The following is a 25647-nucleotide window of genomic DNA, read 5'->3' on the forward strand; positions in this document are numbered from 1 at the left end:
CTTCCCTACTTGTATGATAAGATCTATCACATCACAATATAGAATAGTTAGTCATTCAATGTAAGTTACAGCCTATGACACTGAATATTGTTTCGTATGGCTACAAGAACACCACCTCCTCCCTCTTCCCTACTTGTATGATAAGATCTATCACATCACAATATAGAATAGTTAGTCATTCAATGTAAGTTACAGCCTATGACACTGAATATTGTTTCGTATGGCTACAAGAACACCACCTCCTCCCTCTTCCCTACTTGTATGATAAGATCTATCACATCACAATATAGAATAGTTAGTCATTCAATGTAAGTTACAGCCTATGACACTGAATATTGTTTCGTATGGCTACAAGAACACCACCTCCTCCCTCTTCCCTACTTGTATGATAAGATCTATCACATCACAATATAGAATAGTTAGTCATTCAATGTAAGTTACAGCCTATGACACTGAATATTGTTTCGTATGGCTACAAGAACACCACCTCCTCCCTCTTCCCTACTTGTATGATAAGATCTATCACATCACAATATAGAATAGTTAGTCATTCACAGCTTAGAATCGATAATTCCTCATTTTTATATATTGTACATACACTAGCAGTCTCCAGTTTAAAATAGTGTATGATGACAGTTAATGGTAAGCCGTAAATGTTTAATAATGCATATACACTAGTAGTTACCAATTATATATTATATATATATATATATATATATATATATATATATATATATATATATGCCCTAGTGAGAAGTTATCAGCAGGGTCGTAGTTATACTATTACATTATAAACTACTATTGGTTTATACTCTAATAAAGCATATATTGTTACGCAATATAATATTATAATTTTGATAAATAATACACATTAGCAAATAAATTTATTAATTTTTATATTATTCATGTGCTATTATATCAGCATGATATTTCATAATGTCGTGTTTTGGTATCGGCCATTACAATCGGTTAGTGGTTATAAAATACCAGATGAAATCACGGTGCAGATATAACAGTCACGTAACAGTTGGCAATCAGAAATCTCATAAAGCTCGGTTTATTTCCATACTTCTATTTATCGTTTCAGTTCAACAGCAACTGTGACTAGTGACATAAACATGAGCATTTCACGATCAATGCCAATGTGAGGTTTACTGTACACGTTCTGTTGATCACAATCTGCCGACTACGCCACTCACAAATGTGATAACAACATTAGTGTTTGAGATACTTTCAAATATTGATACAGAGTTCAACTTCAAATACGTGTATTTCATGTAACTTAACAAACATCGACGTCATGAAAGCCTCTAAACTAATTTGAAGTTTAATAACAAATTATTACGCAGTGTGATGTAAAATGCATATTAGTAAAAACGAAACAACAATTTTTATATTTTTATTGCAATTTTTTCTTTTATTTTATGGATTTACTTTATATATATATATATATATATATATATATATATATATATATATATATATATATACAGGGTGATTCATGAAGTTCTCCCCCCACTTCTACAGCAAATTGTACTAGTAAAAATAATGAAAAAAATGTTAAATAAACATAGGTCCGAAAACGCTCTTCGTTAGCGAGTTACAGCTAGCGAAAGATTTCGCCTGAATTCCTGGGTAAAGAGTAAAATAAAGCTATACTGAACTTTTGGACATGTTAATTAAGTAAGAAATATCGTGGATTCTTATGTATTTTTACCTGATAAAGCTAATAAAATAGGTTTCAGAACTGTACCTGTAGTAGTTTTTGAGGGATTCAGGGTTAAATGCAAACAATTGGGGCACGAAACAATGTTTTTTTTAAGTTTGATGTACAATAACTTTGTTAAATTGGTAATAAGTACATAAAATCAACAAACATTAATGGTAGAGAATTTAATTCTGAGAAAATTGATATAATCAAAGAGTAAAATAAAACAGAAATAAGTACCAAAAATCGATTTTATTCAGTATAATACATTACTAGCTGTAAAGAAATACCGTACGGTATTTAGTTAAAATAAAACAAAAACAAAATGTTTGTTCCTTAATGATGAGATAAATTGAGAAAACAAGATTAACTTTTAAATAAATTTGTTTGTAAATAAAAATATCATGTTTTATTACGTTGTATTTTTTTTTATAAAAATTTTACATCAAATGTTCGAAAATAAATGAAGCAAACATTTTCCCATTATTGTTTACTAATCATCGAAATGCAGTTTTTTGTTTTATTAATTTCTAAGTTGGTAACGCACGAATAACAGCTGATCAACAATGGTATTCTGTACTGTTACGTTAAAAACTGTGTATTAGTGGTGTTTTGCAAGCTACAGCAGGAGATCGGGTTCTGTGAATCGTGTTATTAAATGCAATTTTTCTGTGAGTTATAATTCGATTGTTTTATTCAGCAAAAAAATGCCTTACTTATTTACATCAGAGGAATACGCTGATATGGTTTTTATTTTGGGTTACTGTAATGGTAATGCTAGAGCTGATGTAGAAGAATATGAACTACGTTACCCTAATAGGAGGATTCCAGATACCAAAACAATTTCAGGAACTTTTCGTACTCTTCGGGAAAACAGGATCACCAAGTACTAGAACCAATTATGAACGAGCTGTCCAACTTGATGATGATATTGTTATTAATGCTGTTCATCGCAGTCCAGGTGTAAGTACACGACGTATTTCTAGGCGGATAGGAGTTTCGCAGTCAACGGTGTGGAGGTCACTTAATCGAAACAAATTTTATCCGTTTCATAGACAAAAGGTTTCAACATCTACAGCTAGGGATGGTCCGCTTCGCTTGGAGTTTTGCAACTTTTTGAATATTTAATAATCAACTCTACAAGCGTATTTTTTTTACGGAGATGAGACACAATTCACTAGGGATGGTGTCAATAACTTGCACAAATGAACACTCATGGGCAGAAGAAAATCCACATGAGTAGTGGAACAGAACTTTCAACACCGATTTAGCGTCAATGTCTGGTGTGGGCCTTTTGCACAATCGGCTGATTGGACCTTTCATATTACCTGGACGCCTAAATGCTGAGTTCTATTTGCATTTCCTTCAAGAAGAGTTGCCGCAGCTGTTAGAGAATGTTCCTTTACATTTCAGACAAAATTTGTACTTCCAGCAAGACGGAGCACCTCCCCACTTTTCACGTGCCGTTTCTGCTTACTTAAATCATCAATTTCCTGGACACTGGATTGGTCGTGGAGGACCTCACCCTTGGCCAACAAGATCACCAGATCTAATCTCCATTGGATTATTGCATCTGGGATGGATGAAAGACATTGTATACAAGACAAAAGTGAAATTCTCGTGATGAATTAATTGCCCGTATTATGGATTCGGCTGTGCAGATACAGGGAAGTCCTGAAAAATTAAGAAAACGCAACAAAAGCAATACACAAACGTGCTGCAAAATGTATTGATAATGATGGCCTCATTTTCGAACATCTATTATAAAAAGGTGCGTACGGTTTGGCCCAACCTGATTAATTTTGCTTAAAACTAGTAATGTATTATACTGAATAAAATCGATTTTTTGGTACTTATTTCTGTTTATTTTAGACTTTGATTATATCAATTTTCTCAGAATTAAATTCTCTACCATTAATGTTTGTTGATTTTATGTACTTATTACCAATTTAACAAAGTTATTGTACATCAAACTTAAAAAAAAAACATTGTTTCGTGCCCCAATTGTTTTGCATTTAACCCTGAATCCCTCAAAAACTACTACAGGTACAGTTCTGAAACCTATTTTATTTAGCTTTATCAGGTAAAAATACATAAGAATCCACGATATTTCTTACTTAATTAACCTGTCCAAAAGTTCAGTATGGCTTTATTTTACTCTTTACCCAGGAATTCAGGCGAAATCTTTCGCTAGCTGTAACTCGCTAACGAAGCGTTTTCGGACCTATGTTTATATAACATTTTTTCATTATTTTTTAACTAGTACAATGTGCTGTAGAAGTGGGGGGAGAACTTCCATGAATCACCCTGTATATATATAAAAAATAAATAAATAAATATATATATACCTATAGTAGTTTGTATGCTAAATCTTTATCGTGATTGGTTTCAAAATGACAAAAACACATAAAAATATCATATACATCATATATAAAAAAACTAAAATATGTATAGTATCATATGTAAAAAGGAGTAATAAAACTGTTTTTATAATTTAATATAGCAGTAAACTTGTCATAATTTCACTGTACAATGCACTAATAAAAGTAAAAGAGAAAATTATAATCATAGAACTCCCACTTTTTCTTTTTCACCTGAAGGGATATTCTACATTAACTCCATGTAAGATATAAATGTTTATTTACGACCAGACATATTAATTAGATGTACTGTTTAAACTCTTAGGAAACGCACAGGAAATAATTCCTCGCCAAACAACAGCGCTCGCGGCTCCTAATCTCTCTCTCTCTCTCTCTCTCCCTCCCTCTCTCTCTCCCTCTCTCTCTCCCTCTCTCTCTCTCTCTCCCTCCCCCCTCTCTCTCCCTCTCTCTCTCTCTCTGCCTCTCTCTCTCTCTCTCACTCTCTCTCACTCACACACACACACACACAGAGAGAGAGAGAGAGAGAGAGAGAGAGAGAGATTTTATTGCAATAATTAAGCTCTGACAGGGGTAATTTTTACTAGTTGTACCTTACAATCAGAGGGAGAGAGATTTCATATCTCTATTTCAGTTGTCTGCGTTCCGTATTGCATTTATATATTTGCCAAAATCACAAATTATTATACTCACTTTTACGTTTAACTACTACTTTACGTTGTGCTTTCAGAAAAATGTACTATCTATTGAATATTTTCCCTAAACTTTCATTCCCGATTTCAGCCCACTAGAAATTATTATTTGTAATTATCTTATAACTCATTATTACTAATTGATATATTCATGAGTACTTTTCACAATATGTAGCATATACTGTGTCCGTACCGTACCGGTCTCATTTTATCTCGTGTATTTAGAACAGCTTGATAAAATGAAGATTTAAAAATTTAGTCAAAAATAGTTTTGGTAAAGTAACATTTTGAGGAAACACCAAACAAACATTTCCCATGTTAAGGTTTGCCCGCAGGAACTGCAATGTTCTACGTTATGTTGAAACCGTGCTTTTATTTTTCATAATAATATTATTTTACCGTAAAACCGGAAAGTTCATTATCTTGCTAACACGGTTTTATTTCTACATTTGACAGCTCTTTACTCTCTACCAACACCATAAATGGAATCAAAATGAAATTTTATTGAATGTGCAATAAAAGGATCACTCACTTACTGCCACACACACAATGCTTTGTAGTTTTGTAGCAATTTGTACACATCTAATATAGAAAGGAATTATGTTTAAGCTTTTGGTGTTTTTTCTCTCAAACGTTCACATTACTGTCACGGAGCAGCTCATTCTATGCAAAAGAAAACCGTCAGAAATTTACTTACATTAAAATCTGGAACATTAAAGTGACATAAATACTCCGTATTCGCAAAGGATCATGCGGCTATTCACTTAACTTCCGTAAATGGTTGTTGTGTAGACAGTGATTAGTATACTCATTACACAGGCTACAAGGAAATGACGCAGTACCTTCGCTAACCTGGAACATCTTGAATATTAAAGTGCCGAGAGAGAGAGAGAGAGAGAGAGAGAGAGAGAGAGAGAGAGAGAGAGAGAGGAGAGAGAGAGAGAGAGAGAGAGAGAGAGAGAGAGAGAGGTGGTTGGCCGAAGCCCAGCGGTCCCTCCTCCACCCCTGGTTTAAGTCGGAGACTTATCCACCAGGCCGCTTTCCTGAGTTCCTCTTGAGCCTTCCTCTTGATTACTCTTGATCCTCTTCCGGGCACTCTTGTTGTGACTATCCAACACACCTCTCCCCTCACCTAGCACTTATGTAGTAGGATCATCGGAATTTTGAATTCTTCTTTCGTTTTGTTTTTATCAGCCTATGTTCTTATGCTCCTCTTCAAGCTGCTTGCTGTCTTCCGCCATTTTCTAGGTCATGCTTCTTACTCCCTATCCGTCTACACATACGTGAAAACTCCAGTGCTGATACTTTACTTCTAAGAAAGTTTATCTTTTCCCAAGCCCACATCTTCCGTCGGAGGAGTTCCTTCAAATCTCTCCGTTCTTCTTCGTAGAACCAGCACTCCATCAGCACATGCTGAGATGTCTCCAGCTCTCCGCAGTGGGTGCAGCGGTCATCTTCCATGAGGTTAAAGCTCTTCAGTTTGGCCTTAAAGTTGCCATGTCCTCTCACGAACTGTGTGGTGTAGTGGTCCGTCTCCCAGTGCACCTTCTTCCTGATCCTCACATCCGGGACGAACGCAAATGTCTTCCTTTAGTGCTTCTTTCCCACAACCTCTGCCATTCGTCAAGTGTTTCTTCTCTTCTAATCCCCCTGCTCTCCCCGCTGTCTAACCCTTCCTCCTTGTCCCTTCTTCGCTTGATTCTTTCTTCTACCATCAGGTCTAGCGGGATCACTCCAGCAATCATTCTCACAGCTTCGTGGGATATTGTGCTGTACCCCTTGATCACTCCTAATAGCATCTTCCTCTGCAGGCTCATCAGCTTCGACCTCTCTCCTCGTCCTCTCATTCTTTGCCCCCACATTTCACAGCCGTACAGGACCATGGGCTCCAGCGCTCCGATGTACAGTCTCCTTAAGTTTTCACACTTCATTCCATGATTTTTTTTTGCCAGTCCTTTCAATTTTCCAAAGGCTTTCATAGACTTGTCGATCACCTGGTCATAATGCCCTGCAAACTTCATCCTGCTTCCCACTACTACTCCTAGATATTTTGTCTCGTTCGAGCACCGGATTGTCACATCTCCCATGTTTACACGGATAAACCTTTCAACTAACTTTCCTTTGAGTAATACCATCACAGTCTTCTCCTTCGAGAACGTCATCTTCCTTTCTTCTCCCCATCCTGTAATAAGCTCTAGGGCTCTTGTCGCCTTCCCCATGAGATCTGGGCTCGTGTTGGACTTCACCAGCAGCAGTCCGTCATCCGCATAAGCTCTCGCCGAAATACCCTCCTCAAATGGCAGCCGTAGGAACCCATCGAACAGGATATTCCAGAACAGAGGGCCCACCACTGATCCTTGGGGGCAGCCTTTTGTGATGCTCTTGCTCACCTCACCGTTGCCAGCTCTCAGCGTCACTGTCCTCCCCCTAAAGTAGTCCCTCACCAGACGGTAGATGTTGTTGAGGCATCGCCATCTTACCAGCACCCTCAGGATCTCTGGCCACCAAGCGGAGTCGAACGCTCCGGAGATGTCCAGGAACAATCCAACGACGTATTTTTCCTCAGATTCTTCTACCTCTCTTCTCATGTCCAGCAATGCATCGACTGTTCCCACATCTTCCGTGAAACCATACTGAGCAGCATTCGTCCTATTTTCTCTCTCCATCCATTCCTTCATCCTCTTCACGACCAGTCTTTCCCCTAACTTTCCCAACACGGGTAGGAGGGTCACCGGCCTGTAGGATTTGACTTTGCTCGGGTCTTTATCTTCGCTTTTCAAGAATACTTTCACTATTCCTTTCTTCCAGACGTCCGGAAACCTGCCTTCTCTCAGCATCTTGTTGTACAAATTCAGCAGCGTACCTTTGATTCGTCCGTACATCCTCTTGACGACTTCGCCCTTTATTCCGTCATATCCCGGTGCCTTCCGGTCTTTCATTTGTTTGACACATGCGGTCAGCTCTTCCTCCGTGAAGTCTTCCTCATTTGCTCCAGTGCTCTCCTCCATCATCCCCCACTCTAACTTCTCTCTGTTGCTCAGTGTCTTCATCCTCCCTATCGTCCGGTAGCAGACCTTCGATCAATCTCCGTAGAGTGTCTTCCACTGTTTCTGTCATCGTTCCATCTTCCTTCTCTAGGCTGACCAATTCGATATCCTTCTTTATCTTCTCCGCAACGATCTTGTAAACCTTTCCCCATGGATCACCTTCTTCGTCTGCGATGAGCTTTTCCCACATCTTCCTCTTCTGCTTCCTGATTTCCCAGATGTATTCTGTTCTTGATCCGGTAAACGCTCTCCTGTCAACCTCCCTTCCTGTTCTTCTCCAAATCCTGCTCTTCCCCCTCATCTTAACTCGTAATTTCTCCAGATCATCCGACCACCAATAGACCTTCTTCATTCCTTTAGTTGCCTTGGGAAACTGGTCCTCCATCAGGTTCAACGTCATTTCCGTGATTTCTCCGCATGAACCTCTGCTGTAGTCATTTCCAGTTCCATGACTTCGATACTTCTACGTAGCGCCTCGTCAAATCTCGTCCAGTTCACCTTCCTCAAGCAGTACGTTCCTAGTCTCTGCTCGTTTTGGTTACCCCGATTCTCCTGATCTGATATCACCTTCATTGTGATAAGTCTGTGGTCACTCAAGGTCTCTTCCTGTACTGTCCAGTCTTTAATCCTGCTTGAGATATCCCTCGTCGCTATCGTCACATCTATGTTCGACTTGCCTCCCTGTGTGTTCTCAAAGGTCATCCACCTACTAAATTTGTTCAGCACCTGAAGATCCCAAGCCGAGACAACGTCTTCTACCTTGGACCCTTTTTCATCTGTAGAACCACTGCGCCACAGTCCTGACCTCGCATTCAGATCCCCTCCACATAAGACTTCCTTGTTTCCTTTCTTTCTAATTATGTCCACTAACCATGTTAAATGCCCATCAATAGGTTCTGATGGCCTGCAGTATAGACTAATCACTTGCATCGACTTTCCTCCTTGTTCCAACCTTACACTGACGCACGTTCCGCTTGTTTCACCTGCGTTCATGATTGCTCCGATCTTCTCATTCATCACAAAAATTGCACTCCAAATATCTTCTCTTCCACTCCGGTCATGAAAAACTCTGCATCCAGAAATCCTCACTCTCCCACCCACTATGTATGGCTCTTGGACCAGGAGAACATCAATCTTATCTAGTAAACTTCTCCTAATGGCTTCATCCATAGCTACCTTACTCCTACCTAAATTCCACTGGGCAATCCTACAGTCCATAATCAATCTTATCATTATTCCTCTTAACGGCCTTCTCGTACACAGGACACCTCCTTGAGCCTGCATCATGATTTAGGTCCCCTCGACCTTCTCTTTTGCAGTTGGCACAACACACTGCTTCTTTCTTCTTCTTATTAGGGCAGTCTTTATAGTCGTGTTCCTCCGCACAGTATGAGCAACTAGGTTTCAGCGAAGTGCAATGCCTAGAAATGTGCCCAAATCTCTGACACTTGAAACACCTGGCTATGTCCACGTAGTCCTTCACCCTGCAGCACTGCCACTCCACAAAGATCTTGTCTTTCATCCTTAGCAAGTTCCTAACTCTCACGGAGCATTCCACTACAATATGATTTTTCTTCCCTCCAGATCTTGCATCCTTGTACTTGTGTCTCACCTCGAACTCCTGTCTGAACTGTTCCTGCTCGATTTCACTGCCATGCATATTCCTGCTGAACACTTCTTCTTTCACCTCCTCTTCGGTCAGTTCAGCGTTCACATCATAAATCATTATGACGGGCTTCTTCTTTGTCGGTTTCTCAACCTTCAACCCTGCCTCCAAGAGCGATTTCTGCTTTATCAGGTTCTCCACTCCTTCTTCGTTCTCTGCCTCCACGATCACTCCGTTCCTGATGTTAATCAGTCTCCTAACCTTTAGGCCGATTTCTTGTGGCTTAACCAGTCTCATTAGAGTGCTTTTAACTTCTTCACTCTCCTTATTCTCACTCTTCACGATCACCAGTTTAGGTGCTGGCAAAACAGGACCTTTCGTTCCTGAGATTTTTGGCACTTCTTTCCTTCCCAGTGCTTGAGCAAAGGTTGCCCGGTTCTTTGGCTCACACGTTTCTTCTCTCACCTTTAGCTCCTCCGTGACCACTGTCCTTAAGAGCTCTGCCATGCTTTTTCCTTTTTCTTCTACTCTTGTTTCCAAAATTACTCTATCTTCTCTAGCCCTTACGATCTGCTCCTGGAGTTCACTCAAGTACCCCTGAAAACTATTGGCATAGGTTTTCTTCACCATCTTAACAATTTGCGGTTGTTTAAACCAGTTCTGCATTTTCAACAAGATCTTTCCCATATTTTCTAAGGGGTATCTTCCAAGTTCCGACTTCTCCTCGTCTTCATCCTCATCCTCGTCTTCCGTATCCTCGACTCTCCTGTTCTTCGACTGTCTATTATCTGCTTCATTAGGACTCCTCCTTGTCCTTTTCTCCATTCTTCTCTTCCCAGCATCTAGTTCTGAATCTGACTCCTGTTGGCTGCTGGTTGCCGAGATCCCTCCTCCCTTATCCAACTTGCTCAGTTTCCTCTCTCTTGCATGCTTCTCCAAGAGCTCCCTCTCCACAGCTGCAATCCTCTGCGCCTCCTCCCTTCGTCTGTTCTCCTTCTCCTCCTCCTTCTTCTTTTGTTGGTTTTTTTTATATTCTTCCATAATCGTTCCCACGAGTAGCTAGGGAATAACAGTCCGCTCCTCCAGAGCCCCGCTTAGAGAAGTAAGGCTACATTTTGTGAAGGGTCGCCTGGTCCCTCACAGTGTTCCACTAGCGACACTTGTCTTCCCAGTGCCATTCATCCCCTCGGCATGGTCCTTAGGATTAGGAATGTAGACGGATTTGAAAAGGCTCCCCTTTTCGCCGACCGCCCAGCGTCGAGGCTACTTGCGCCAACCTCTACTTCAGTCTCCTTCAGAGTGCCACGCCCGTTACCCCGCTCAACTGGATACGGGGATAGGGTAGTGACACCCCGTTCTAGGGGTACAGCGCCTGAAGTACGAGCTGTACCCGCCTCCTTCCCCAGTTAGTCGCCTCTTACGACAAGCAGGGGACCGCTCCAGGCCTATTCTCCAGATCCTCCCCGAACCTGGTGGGGGCTAGAGAGAGAGAGAGAGAGAGAGAGAGAGAGAGAGAGAGAGAGAGAGAGAGAGAGAGAGAGTGAGAGAGAGAGAGAGAGAGACAGAGAGACAGAGAGAGAGAGAGAGAGAGAGAGAGAGAGAGACAATTTGACAATTTGTTTTATTTATCCTGCCCAGGTTTAGACCGAAGGTCCACTCTTCCACCTGGATAGGCTGAATATATAAGTACAGAACATTCTACTCTGCAATTGAGTTGCTATTGGTTTACAGCATTACATATTCATTCCTTCTACCAACTACATGCACATGCATTATTATATTATACTACTACATGCATTATTCTAACTCACTAAGTCAAACTTTGTCAATACACTTTATCTTTTTTTTTTAACTCCTGTATTTCTTACATCCAAGATTACTTCAACTACATGCAAATAAGGTACTTATTATCTTAAAGTCTACTCATACCTAAGTAACAATGAATTTCTCAATTTTCTCGCAAAAATCCTCTCTTTTTCAGCCTTTTTTATATCATGTTCCAGGCCATTTATCAGTCTTATTGATGTGACAAGAAATGACCTATTATATACTACAGTTCTGTGGATTGGAAACTGAAACAGTTCTTCACCATACCTCGTATTTCTAACATGAACACTATGCATTACATGGTAAAGCTCATACAAATAGTCTGGTTTATTGTATTTTAAAATTTTAAAAACTAAATTCAATACACCAAATTCCCGTCTTTCCTTCATTTTTAACCATTTTAACTGCTTGTAGTATGGTGTTACATGCTCATCATATTCTAAATTAAAAATGTAACGTATACAAGAATTTTGGGCTTTTTGCAATTTATTATTTAGTTCCCCATTGATATCACAATATGCTGCAATGCCATAATCAATAATAGGAAATATCAATGACGAGACAAGTTGTTTTTTTACTTCCAAACAAGGTTGAAATCGAAGACGTCAAAATTGGTATAAACATTGATAAATCTTTTTGGTCACGTATTCAACCTGATTATTCCAACATAAATTACTATTAAATCTTAATCCTAGGTTAACAACATCTCTTTCAAGCTTTATAGATTGACCATTAATTTTGACTGGAGCCACTTCTTGTTCCCCAACACTATCAAGCATTCTTTTAGTTCCAATTATAATTGGTTTACATTTAGCAGTGTTGAGGTTCAAGCCATGACTCTTACACCACGAATATATTGTGATTAAATCAACATTTAGCAAGTTAGTAATTGTATGATTGAGCTTATTTCTATCACAATGGATATATAGTTGCATATCATCTGCATACAGCATCGTACTACAAAACATTAAATTTTCACTTATTATATTTATGTACAGACTAAACAACAAAGCGGACAATGTTGAGCCCTGGGGTACACCGACTGTATTCACTCTCCAATTAGATGTAGATCCCTCATGTGTTTTTACCCTTTGCAGTCGATTAGACAAATAAGATGTAATCCATTTTACAGATTTATCACCAAAATTATAGGACTTCAAAATAGATATAAGCAATGAGTGGCTAACACAGTCGAATGATCTGCTGAAATCTAACAGCATGAGCACAGTAAGTTGTCTATTATCAATAGCCCTCCTAATATCATCAGTCACTTTAATTAATGCAGTTTGTGTGCTGTAGTGTTTTCTGTAACCAGACTGATATAAAATATTATTTTTGTTAACAAATTCATTTATTTGCCAGTATACAAGCTTATCAAGTACCTTCCCCAATACACACAATATATTTATTGGTCTAAAGTGCTTACATTCTAATGGACTTAATACTTTTGGCAGGGGCAAAATGTTAGCTTTCTTCCACTCATTAGGGTACACATTGTTACAGATTGAGTAGTTAAATATATGACACAATACATGCTTTATACAGTCGTAAATCATCTTAAAAAAATCTAACATGAATTCTATCTGGTCCAACCGCACTTGACGAAATTGTATTCAGAGCATGACCAACTTGCTCTTCTGAAATCTCCCTGAACACAAAATATTCACGATTGGGACTCATTTGACTTGCATAATAGCCAACCAAGTTAATATCTATGTCATTGTCAACACCACAAAAATAATCGTTCAACTCGTTCAGGTTGACCTTTGGTTCAATGCCCTTATCAGTATGTTTACCAGCACCTTGGCTTTTCACAACAGACCACATCTGTTTATTAGACTTGTCCGGTGAAATGAGGGATTTAAAATATTGGTTTCTTTCATCTCTTAGCTGCCTCTTAACACTATTTGTAAGTTTCCTATATCTCTCCCAAATATCAACATTTCTTGTTCTAATATATTGTTTATAGAGTACATCTCTATCCTTCATCATAGCTCTAATATGACAATTTAACCAAGGACATGCAGGTTTCTTTTTACATATTTTCCTTTCCGGAACATACTTATCAAATAGAACTGCTAGACTATCACTAAGTACTTTAACTTTGTCATCAATAGACACCAGCTGATACAATTGATTCCAATTAATGTTTGTGCACTCAGTTTTGAGCTCCTCCAATCTTACGTTCTTAAAATCTCTAACTAAACATATACTTTTATCAACTATCTTAACATTTAAATCTACTTCTACATAAATCAAATCGTGGTAAGATACTCCAGCTGCAGGAGTGTGACCAAAACTCTTAACCTTGCTCATGTCGTTACAAATAATATGATCAAGCCATGTATCAGAGTTTGGTAAATGATAAGTGGGCTGCAATGGCAAAATTGAAAAACTCAAATTGTTAGCTAAGCTCAACAACTGAGATTTTTTCATAATAACACCTACTACAACTAAGATCTATATTAAAATCACCTAAGACTAGAATGTTTTGATATTGAGGAACACAATTAGCTAATACATCAAACAATTCAGTTAAATGGCTTGCTTTTGGTGGCCTGTAAACAACACATAACAATAATTTCCAGCCATGTGATACCTCAGCAATTAAATATTCTGGTTTTTTTGCAGTAGGGTGGTTCCGAAGATGCAATTATTTTATAGGTAAATACTTGACTTATATACAAAGCTACTCCCCCTCCCTCCTTCCCTTCTCTATCGTTTCTAACAAAATTAAAACCATTCAATTTGTAAGGCAGAGACGATACTGCAGGCTTCAAAAAGGTCTCGGAAACAGCTATAACATCAAAGCAGTAGTTCTCCACTAAGCACATAAAAGATTCATAGTGAATAATTAAATTCTCAACATTGACGTGCGCAGCCTTAATACATTTTTTGAGCCTACCTCTCACTGGGATTACTTTTCCCTCTTTAATTAAATTATCATACATACTGACAGACTATGAGCATTCGAAAAATGCCCTACAAACAAAGATCTACAGAAGCCACAAATAAACTCTTTAAATAAATATAACGAATACAATAATAAATACACAATAACATATACAAAATACAATAATAAATACACACTACACTGCAATACAAACACAACAATTAGTAACAAATACAAGCCTAAGACATTAATAATACAGGTTTTAAATACTACAAATACAAAGTATAATTTTCCCTGGAACTTCATGTGCAGTCACGCTAACTTCTCCAAGTCATTGAGGCTCTCAACGATTACATAGCGGTCCCCTTCACGTTTTCTTAGAAAAATCCGCCCGTTCTTCGTCCACAAATACTCGTACTGCTTAGACTTCTTTACATCACGTGCAGCTCTCAGGAGTTTGCGGCGCTCTGGTGTCAGAGTGTCGTTGACGTAGATAACATGTCCCTCTCCACCGTGGAAACCGAGGTCACGTGAGTTCAGATGTTTCTTCTTCCTGCGACAATCCATGAAACGCATTTAGTCCAGTTTGCGAACAAACCGAACCAAAATACCACTTGGCGTACCAGGATTCAAACGAGAAGATTTATAGCGGAAACAATTATCAATCATCTCCTCTCCAAACTTGAAGCCTATTACATCAGACATACATTCCAGTAGTGCTACAACATTTTCACCCTCTTGAAACGGTATGCCCTGAATTTCAACTTCGTTTTCTTTTTCTTTTTGTTCCAAAACATTTAATTTAACAGCCAGATCATCAACTGTCTTCTTTAAATTAATATTCTCCTGAGACAGGGCTTCAATATTATTCACCACCGAAATCAGCCTATTTGCGACATCCTCAATTTTCTTTGTACTTTCCTCAAGCCATTCGGAATACTTCTGCATGACACACTCAAATTGTTGATTGGTTTCTTTCACTTCCTTCCGAAACGAAACCATTTCATTCATAATATCACACAAGGTGATATTGTTTACGTCAATAGTGGTATTAGAAAGTGAGAACCCAATAACCGCATTAGTCTTATCAGTGGGGACAGATACAATAGTCTTATCAGTAGATAAGGACGCAACAGTAGATAAGGACGCAACATCCATCTTTCCAAAGGAAGGAGGACATGCTGCTGCAACTTTCCTCGTTGCCTGTTGTTCCCTGTTATCCCCGCACAAATGACAAGTCCATGAGCTTTTAACCTTAAAATAATCATCCTTGCTAATAACCGGGACTGTACACTTGAAATGATAAGCATGATTACAACGCACACACAGTGCTCTGTGGGCTTTATTAGAGAAACCTTTCTTGCATTTATTGCACACTTTTTTGTTCGTACTGGATTCCGAATCTCCATCTGATCCTAAAACCCTGCGAAAAATAGTCAGATTTTTGACCCACAGGTGTTAATGGTGTACTGTCACCGCGACTACCTTTGCTCTTATCGCAACTAGGACATTTCGAGTTGACCGCAGTACTGATAATGTACTCATAGTCTGCGTCCTTAATATTCGGTAGGCACACTAGGTGATATACAACACAACAATAAAAACATACCAAATGTTTTTCCTCAGATCCAACCTCCTCACGACACTCAACACAATTCATGGCGACAGTGAACAACACCTTATAAATAAATCCAAACTCTAAACAACTAAACAAGTGTTGGAGGAAAGTAACCGAATGTCAAAACACTAACAGTTAGGTTAGGTTACGAAACACGTCCACTCAACTTCGCTGCAAGACCACAAGAGAGAGAGAGAGAGAGGAGAGAGAGAGAGAGAGAGAGAGGAGAGAGAGAGAGAGAGAGAGAGAGAGAGAGAGAGAGAGAGAGAGAGAGAGAGAAGAGAGAGAGGAGAGAGAGAGAGAGGAGAGAGAGAGAGAGAGGAGAGAGAGAGAGAGAGAGAGAGAGAGAGAGAGAGAGAGAGAGAGAGAGAGAGAGAGAGAAGAGAGAGAGAGAGAGAGAGAGAGAGAGAGAGAGAGAGAGAGAGAGAGAGAGAGGAGAGAGAGAGAGAGAGAGAGAGAGAGAGAGAGAGAGAGAGAGCTGATCAGGCCATCACGTGAGCTCAGATAATGTTAACTTGCCTTGACCAATGGGGAACAATATTCTGATTCCAAGTCCAAGTATATAGTGCAACTCAACCCAGCTTCTCGATTATTTAGAAGAATGCAAATACATACCCAATTATTCAACAATGAAATCTGAAACTTTTGCTAATAAGAAATTGTAAATGTTAAAAATGAATCATGCACTAAAAAATGCCTTCTTTTAAACTTGTCTTTATTATTATTGTTTTATGTTTGCAAATATTTTATTTCTAAATTGAACAATCGTCGCAACTTAGATTTCACTACGCTTTTGAGTTAAATATAAATCGTGTATATTATACAAATAATCTTAAAGAAGTTATCAGTGATTGATACGCTCCAAAAGATAAGCAGTAACAGAGTTGTCTACAGTGCACTGCAACAGAGAGTAAATATTCTGATGCTGAAAGAGGAAGAATCGCGATCCGTGTGAAAACATGGTTTCTGCTACATTAAACCGGAAACGCACTTTTATCAGGTTTACCAAACTCACTCGCAACCCCAAGGTGTGCAGTCCTAACATAACATTAGCTCTTAGTTCAACATTTAGTAAGCCGTTAATTTCTTCTTCATGGTTTTCTCTTATAAAAAGGTTTACAATTGTTAGATCAATATTTTTAAATCATACTTATGTAAATAAGTTAGTAAAATAAATTGTTGTTGTTTAACAGTCCCTAGTTTTGCAAGTTTATTACATAATACAATCTCTATGTGTTCATAAAATGTAGCTAAAAATATTGAACTTGTAACACATACTACGTTTGTTGGTTAATAAAGTTTAAATTCTTATTTTTAAACAGAAAAAGTTCAGTGTTAGTTACTTTTTACTAGGTAAACATGAACACTTTAAACTTTTAAACGTTTTTATTGTATAAACATTAACATCACTAAATCTAAAAGCAACATAAGCCATTATAAATTAGGGATTGTTTTATTAATCAGTGGTTTAATTATTTGCAATGCGTTTCACTAAAGCCACTTTAGGACGGAATCAACACTTATAAAATCTACATTCATTCAATACAATTGTAATTAAATGGATGGCAAAATTTTCCTCCGTCAGTTACATCACTTCTAATCTAATATTTCTAAATGTATTTCGTTCTTTATGTTCTATAACAGTACTCATTATTGAACACAATTAAGCCTATAGCAGCGAGACAACAAACATGTATACCACTGTCTACTGGCAGTATATTTGCTCGGCCTGTCAGTTACATCACTTCTAATCTAATATTTCTAAATGTATTTCGTTCTTTATGTTCTATAACAGTACTCATTATTGAACACAATTAAGCCTATAGCAGCGAGACCAAACATGTATACCACTGTCTACTGGCAGTATATTTGCTCGGCCTGTCAGTTACATCACTTCTAATCTAATATTTCTAAATGTATTTCGTTCTTTATGTTCTATAACAGTACTCATTATTGAACACAATTAAGCCTATAGCAGCGAGACAAACATGTATACCACTGTCTACTGGCAGTATATTTTGCTCGGCCTGTCAGTTACATCACTTCTAATCTAATATTTCTAAATGTATTTCGTTTCTTTATGTTCTATAAACAGTACTCATTATTGAACACAATTAAGCCTATAGCAGCAAGACAAACATGTATACCACTGTCTACTGGCAGTCTATTTGCTCGGCCTGTCAGTTACATCACTTCTAATCTAATATTTCTAAATGTATTTCGTTCTTTATGTTCTATAACAGTACTCATTATTGAAACACAATTAAGCCTATAGCAGCGAGACAAACATGTATACCAACTGTCTACTGGCAGTATATTTGCTCGGCCTGTCAGTTACATCACTTCTAATCTAATATTTCTAAATGTATTTTTTTCGTTCTTTATGTTCTATAACAGTACTCAATTATTGAACACAATTAAGCCTATAGCAGCAAGACAAACATGTATACCACTGTCTACTGGCAGTCTATTTGCTCGGCCTGTCAGTTACATCACTTCTAATCTAATATTTCTAAATGTATTTCGTTCTTTATGTTCTATAACAGTACTCATTATTGAACACAATTAAGCCGTATAGCAGCAAGACAAACATGTTATACCACTGTCTACTGGCAGTATATTTGCTCGGCCTGTCAGTTACAAATCACTTCTAATCTAATATTTTTCTAAATGTATTTCGTTCTTTATGTTCTATAACAGTACTCATTATTTGAACACAATTAAGCCTATAGCAGCGAGACAAACATGTATACCACTGTCTACTGGCAGTCTATTTGCTCGGCCTGTCAGTTAACATCACTTCTAATCTAATATTTCTAAATGTATTTCGTTCTTTATGTTCTATAACAGTACTCATTATTGAACACAATTAAGCCTATAGCAGCGAGACAAACATGTATACCACTGTCTACTGGCAGTATATTTGCTCGGCCTGTCAGTTACATCACTTCTAATCTAATATTTTCTAAATGTATTTCGTTTCTTTATGTTCTATAACAGTACTCATTATTGAACACAATTAAGCCTATAGCAGCGAGTACAAACATGTATACCACTGTCTACTGGCAGTCTATTTTGCTCGGCCTGTCAGTTACATCACTTCTAATCTAATATTTCTAAATGTATTTCGTTCTTTATGTTCTATAACAGTACTCATTATTGAACACAATTAAGCCTATAGCAGCGAGAACAAACATGTATACCACTGTCTACTGGCAGTCTATTTGCTCGGCCTGTCAGTTACATCACTTCTAATCTAATATTTCTAAATGTATTTCGTTCTTTATGTTCTATAACAGTACTCATTATTGAACACAATTAAGCCTATAGCAGCAAGACAAACATGTATAACCACTGTCTACTGGCAGTCTATTTGCTCGGCCTGTCAGTTACATCACTTCTAATCTAATATTTCTAAATGTATTTTCGGTCTTTATGTTCTATAACAGTACTCATTATTGAACACAATTAAGCCTATAGCAGCAAGACAAACATGTATACCACTGTCTACTGGCAGTCTATTTGCTCGGCCTGTCAGTTACATCACTTCTAATCTAATATTTCTAAATGTATTTCGTTCTTTATGTTCTATAACAGTACTCATTATTGAACACAATTAAGCCTATAGCAGCAAGACAAACATGTATACCACTGTCTACTGGCAGTCTATTTGCTCGGCCTGTCAGTTACATCACTTCTAATCTAATATTTCTAAATGTATTTCGTTCTTTATGTTCTATAACAGTAACTCATTATTGAACACAATTAAGCCTATAGCAGCAAGACAAAACATGTATATCCACTGTCTACTGGCAGTATATTTGCTCGGCCTGTCAGTTACATCACTTCTAATCTAATATTTCTAAATGTATTTCGTTCTTTATGTTCTATAACAGTACTCATTATTGAACACAATTAAGCCTATAGCAGCGAGACAAACATGTATACCACTGTCTACTGGCAGTATATTTGCCTCGGCCTGTCAGTTACATCACTTTCTAAATCTAATATTTCTAAATGTATTTCGTTCTTTATGTTCTATATAACAGTACTCATTATTTGAACACAATTAAGCCTATAGCAGCAAGACAACATGTATACCACTGTCTACTGGCAGTCTATTTGCTCGGCCTGTCAGTTACATCACTTCTAATCTAATATTTCTAAATGTATTTCGTTCTTTATGTTCTATAACAGTACTCATTATTGAAACACAATTAAGCCTATAGCAGCGAGACAAACATGTATACCACTGTCTACTGGCAGTATATTTGCTCGGCCTGTCAGTTACATCACTTCTAATCTAATATTTTCTAAATGTATTTCGTTCTTTATGTTCTATAACAGTACTCATTATTGAACACAATTAAGCCTATAGCAAGCGAGACAAACATGTATACCACTGTCTAACCTGGCAGTATATTTGCTCGGCCTGTCAGTTACATCACTTCTAATCTAATATTTCTAAATGTATTTCGTTCTTTATGTTCTATATACAGTACTCATTATTGAACACAATTAAGCCTATAGCAGCGAGACAAACATGTATACCCACTGTCTACTGGCTCAGTCTATTTGCTCGGCCTGTCAGTTACATCACTTCTAATCTAATATTTCTAAATGTATTTCGTTCTTTATGTTCTATAACAGTACTCATTATTGAACACAATTAAGCCTATGACAGCGAGACAAACATGTATACCACTGTCTACTGGCAGTCTATTTGCTCGGCCTGTCAGTGCCTGTCAGTCTCTATAGTGACTTGTATCTTGTAGTTCAGTTTTAACAATTAGTGCTTGGTATTTATTAAGTGAATGTTTTAGAGGTAGTGTGCATTAAATAGACACACAGCATGGCTGTTGTAGTTCCTGACATGCGTGTCACAACGGTCTGGTGTGCTTTGTTCACTTCAATTTAGGCTGCAGTTTTGCATTAGTTTATTTATTTTACCGGACAGGATTTTTCCGGACATCTGCCATCGTTCAGTTATACAACAATCAGTAACACTACGTTTTGAGATCTGCAATCTGGCAAATCATTTTGTTTGGGCCTAATTTTTTCAAGTTTTGTAATTTTCTTTTTCATTTTTATTTCAGAAACCTTTTTAGATCTATTTGGATGCTTTCTAAAATGTTCAGGATTTTAATTAAGTTTTTTTTACTTTCAATACTATTTTGGAGGAGGTATCTTTTGACGATAATGATATGCAATTCTTTCTTTACCTAAAGATTTAGAAAGAGAAGAAAACATTTTACTAGCTTTCGAACTATGTAAAGGAGCGTGTAGAGTTAAGCGTATAGCCATAAGGTTTGCAAACATACATTTATGAAACATAGTTAAATGGTTTGTATTTTTATTTAACTTAAGATGCAAGCTCTCAAAGTGTTTGATTTTTTTACTGGTTTCGGGTCCGTACCGAGAATTAGTTCTTTGTTAGAAGTTTGTTTTTGACGGTACTGACGAGGGTTTTCCTGCAGAAAACAAACTCTATTTGGAAGATGAAGCTATCAATATAATCTCCTTAATACACGATTGACTCCAAAAAATGCAATATTGAAAGAATTTTTATACAACTACCAAATATGCGTTCAAATTCCTGGTAATCATTTTGAAGGTGCTTCCTTCAATCAGTTATTTGAATGTTTTGGGTTGCTGATTGACCAATGTACCACAAGTAAAAATAAGTGTAAAACTTTCTACAATAGGCTTAAAAGGTTACAAATTAAAAATGACGGCACATCGGTCTTAAATTGGATATGGCGCACAGACGTTAATGAGACTTCACAAGATGTGAAAGACAATTTCAAGGTATGCTTGTATGAATGTTATTTGAGGAAATAATCTTGCAGAACATACTTTGTTTGGTCAAATGTCAACTCGGAATCACTTAATGTGTGTTTGATGCCATTAGAATTTTGCTTCATCGTAAAGTTCCTTTTTGTTAGCACAATATATTTCTCACATATATAACATGGATAAAACAAACATGCTATCTTTATAGAAATATTATAGTGTATTGGCAACAAACTGGATAATCTCTCACATGTTCAAATCTCTCTATGGCTCATAATAGAATATTATAAAGAATGGACGCTCTTAAATCTCTACGGACTGAAAATTAAGCCCGGATCTCCTTAGGATTTATATAAAAAAAATAATGCTTCATGCAAATCTATAAATCAGGAGTCGGAAGGGTACAGTCCGCTGTAGAGTAAACAACCAGTCCGTGAATGATTGTAGGTTTAAGGTTCGGACTGAGGTTAGACAACGGCAGAGAACAGGGAGTTGGAAGGGTACAGTCCACTGTAGAGTAACAACCAGTCCGTGAATGGAATGTAGGTTTAAAGTTCGGACTGAGGTTACACAACGTTAGAGGACGGAGAGTTGGGAGGATACAGTTCGCTGTAGAGTAAACAACCGGTCCGTTAATGGATTGTAGGTTTAAGGTTCGGACTGAGGTTAGACAACGTCAGACGACGGAGATTTTGGAAGGATACAGTCCGCTGTAGAGTAAACAATCAGTCCGTTAATGGATTGTAGGTTTAAGGTTCGGACTCGGGTTAGACAACGTCAGAGGACAAGAAGTTCGAAGGGTACAGTCCGCTGTAGAGTAAACAACCAGTACGTGACTGTATTGTAGGTTTAAGGTTCGGACTGAGGTTAGACAACGTCAGAGGACAGGGAGTTGAAAGGGTACAGTCCGCTGTAGAGTAACAACCAGTCCGTGAATGATTGTAGGTTTAAGGTTCGGACTGAGGTTAGACAACGGCAGAGGACAGGGAGTTGAAAGGGTACAGTCCGCTGTAGAGTAACAACCAGTCCGTGAATGATTGTAGGTTTAAGGTTCGGACTGAGGTTAGACAACGGCAGAGAACAGGGAGTTGGGAGGAGACAGTCCGCTGTAGAGTAAACAACCAGTCCGTGAATGATTGTAAGTTTATGGTTCGGACTGAGGTTAGACAATGTTAGAGGACGCAGAGTTGGGAGGATACAGTTCGCTGTAGAGTAAACAACCGGTCCGTTAATGGATTGTAGGTTTAAGGTTCGGACTCGGGTTAGACAACGTCAGAGGACAAGAAGTTCGAAGGGTACAGTCCGCTGTAGAGTAAACAACCAGTACGTGAATGATTGTAGGTTTAAGGTTCGGACTGAGGTTAGACAACGGCAGAGAACAGGGAGTTGGGAGGAGACAGTCCGCTGTAGAGTAAACAACCAGTCCGTGAATGATTGTAAGTTTATGGTTCGGACTGAGGTCTGAGGTTAGACAATGTTAGAGGACGCAGAGTTGGGAGGATACAGTTCGCTGTAGAGTAAACAACCAGTCCATAGGACCAATAAATACTGTCTGGTACGAGAGACTGAAGTTAAATGAGTTACATCCGGGTAAGAAGGTTCCTGAACATTGCAATACTAACAAATTAAAATAAAGTAGATATATTCGAGTAAGGAGGTTATCAGTTTACAGAACGGTTAATTTGGAAAGATGTCACTAATCGACGTCACTCTTACAGCTGAATACCTCTGGCATCGTATCCCCCAGAAGACGGAGAGAGAGAGAGAGAGAGAGAGAGAGAGAGAGAGAGAGAGAGAGAGAGAGAGAGAGAGAGAGAGAGAGAGAGAGAGAGAGAGAGAGAGAGAGAGAGAGAGAGGAGAGAGAGAGAGAGAGAGAGAGAGAGAGAGGAGAGAGAAGAGAGAGAGAGAGAGGAGAGAGAGAGAGAGAGAGAGAGAGAGAGAGAGGAGAGAGAGAGAGAGAGAGAGAGAGAGAGAGAGAGAGAGAGAGAGAGAGAGAGAGAGAGAGAGAGAGAGAGAGAGAGAGAGAGAGAGAGAGAGAGAGACAGAGAGAGAGAGAGAGAGACAGAGAGAGAGAGAGAGAGAGACAGAGAGAGAGAGAGAGATTAAGATGTTCCCGCGCGCCCCTTGCATGGTGCATTGGAAAAATACATTGTGAAATTATTAAATTTTTTTAATAAAGATGGTTGTGAACTGTGAACACACACACACAAGGGTTATATCTGTTTTTTGGTGTCGGGCCTTTGATCTTTCCCTATTACATCCGATGTACTATTTCAGGTTTATAACATTCTAGTTTGCTATCTGCATGCTTATATTTAATAGCCTTTAGTGTTACGGTAAGTCTGATAATAATACTGAGCTGAATAAATTAAAATGTTCTTGTAAAACAAAATTAGGTGCAACAAATGTGTACGTCAGATTCTGCTGTAGCAGCCACTTTATGGATGTTATTCAATAAGAAATATATGTAAAAGTATACAATTTACGTTTACGTAGTTAAGATCTGAAATTCGTTTTATGGGAAGGTGATTTCACAGGTCATCACACGCTGTACCATACCGTTTAATTACTGAATATGACTTTACAACACGTGTCGTTTGCTTACCGAAAAATAAAAAGTCTTTAATAGTACTATCTATACAGTTTTATATTTATTTGATTTATTTAGTGAAATTTATTAGCATTATAAATAAGCAGCAAAGCGTTTGTTTTAAAGTGTTGTATTTACAATAGTTTCTAATTGTTTTTAGTCTCACTTAAAATAAGTTTTCTGATCAATAGTATCACGGAAATCCATTTTTTGTGTGTCCAAAATTCCTTTTTCAAATCTTAATTACTCATCTACCTGAATTGTGTTATTGGTAATTATCTATTATTAACGTTAAAGTTATAACAAATCATGTTTGATGCTATGCTGGTGAGATATTGAAGTTTACGACATATCATCCTTGTACTACCTTTATCATGAGTATACTACCAATCTACAATAAAGTAATGTAAAGATTTATTATGAAGAATTATTAATCTATATTACGTTTAATAGCAGGAAATGCTATGATACTTGTTTATGGGGGGGGGTTAATTTTATATTAGAGTATATGAGACCTTTCCATGCCTTTTTGTTTGGAGTCATTAGCTCCTGTTTCTACATCAAGTAACGGTATAACACTATAATTATAAGATATAACACTATTTTAAATCTTAATGTTATCAAACGTTCATTATCGGAGGTGAATTACTTTCATCAAATTATTATTCTAATAGATTTAGTTTTATATTAAATAATAAAAATATATTTTATACAAAAAAAATTTCGGTTCCTTTTAGCGAAAATAACCTAATATTCTTCTGACGTAATATTATTGTAATACTCGGCGGTACCTACTACATTAATTTTTGTAAACTTTTAAAACTTCTGAATTAACGCCAGACATAAGACTTCTTTAGTTTTCTCATTAGTACCCGGAATCGAGAGGTTTCGTGATTGGTGTTCACGAATAAATTGATCTCCCGCATGTTTCTAATTAATTAAATCCAGATTCTGCCTCTCTGTACTAGAATTTCAGATTTCTGTGTCTCGAATGGGTTGAATTAGAAGGATGAAATTTATTTGACGCGCCGGCTTAAGAGGATTACCTTTATATCACAGTTGTAACAGTAAACATAGGTCCATTGGAAGTCCTTATTTCTGTCTATAAAAAGAATATCTTATTACATTGGTTTTAAGGGTTAAACGTATACCACTTTCATCCGTGCAGATGTGATGTGTGATTGCTATCCTCGTACTTGTGATCTGTGCTCAGGACATGCCCTGCTGTGACAACGCCTGGACTAGACTCTAAGCAGCTTTTTGATAAGTTTAAACTCTTTTCTGTCCCTTATTTTCTTCTTTCTATTTTTTATTTTTGTATGTACTAATACCTCCCCCACCTGACGAAGAGGATAGATTCCAATCCTCGAAACGTTGTGTTATACCTTTTGTAAATATAACGGTGACTAAATGTATATTATATTATATAAACGGTATTATAAAAAAATAATTTACGTAGAGCTATGATGGTAATGGTTTATTCAGTATGAAGTTG

The sequence above is a fragment of the Homalodisca vitripennis genome, chromosome 7, assembly GCF_021130785.1.
Source record: "Homalodisca vitripennis isolate AUS2020 chromosome 7, UT_GWSS_2.1, whole genome shotgun sequence".
Classification (NCBI taxonomy): domain Eukaryota; kingdom Metazoa; phylum Arthropoda; class Insecta; order Hemiptera; family Cicadellidae; genus Homalodisca; species Homalodisca vitripennis.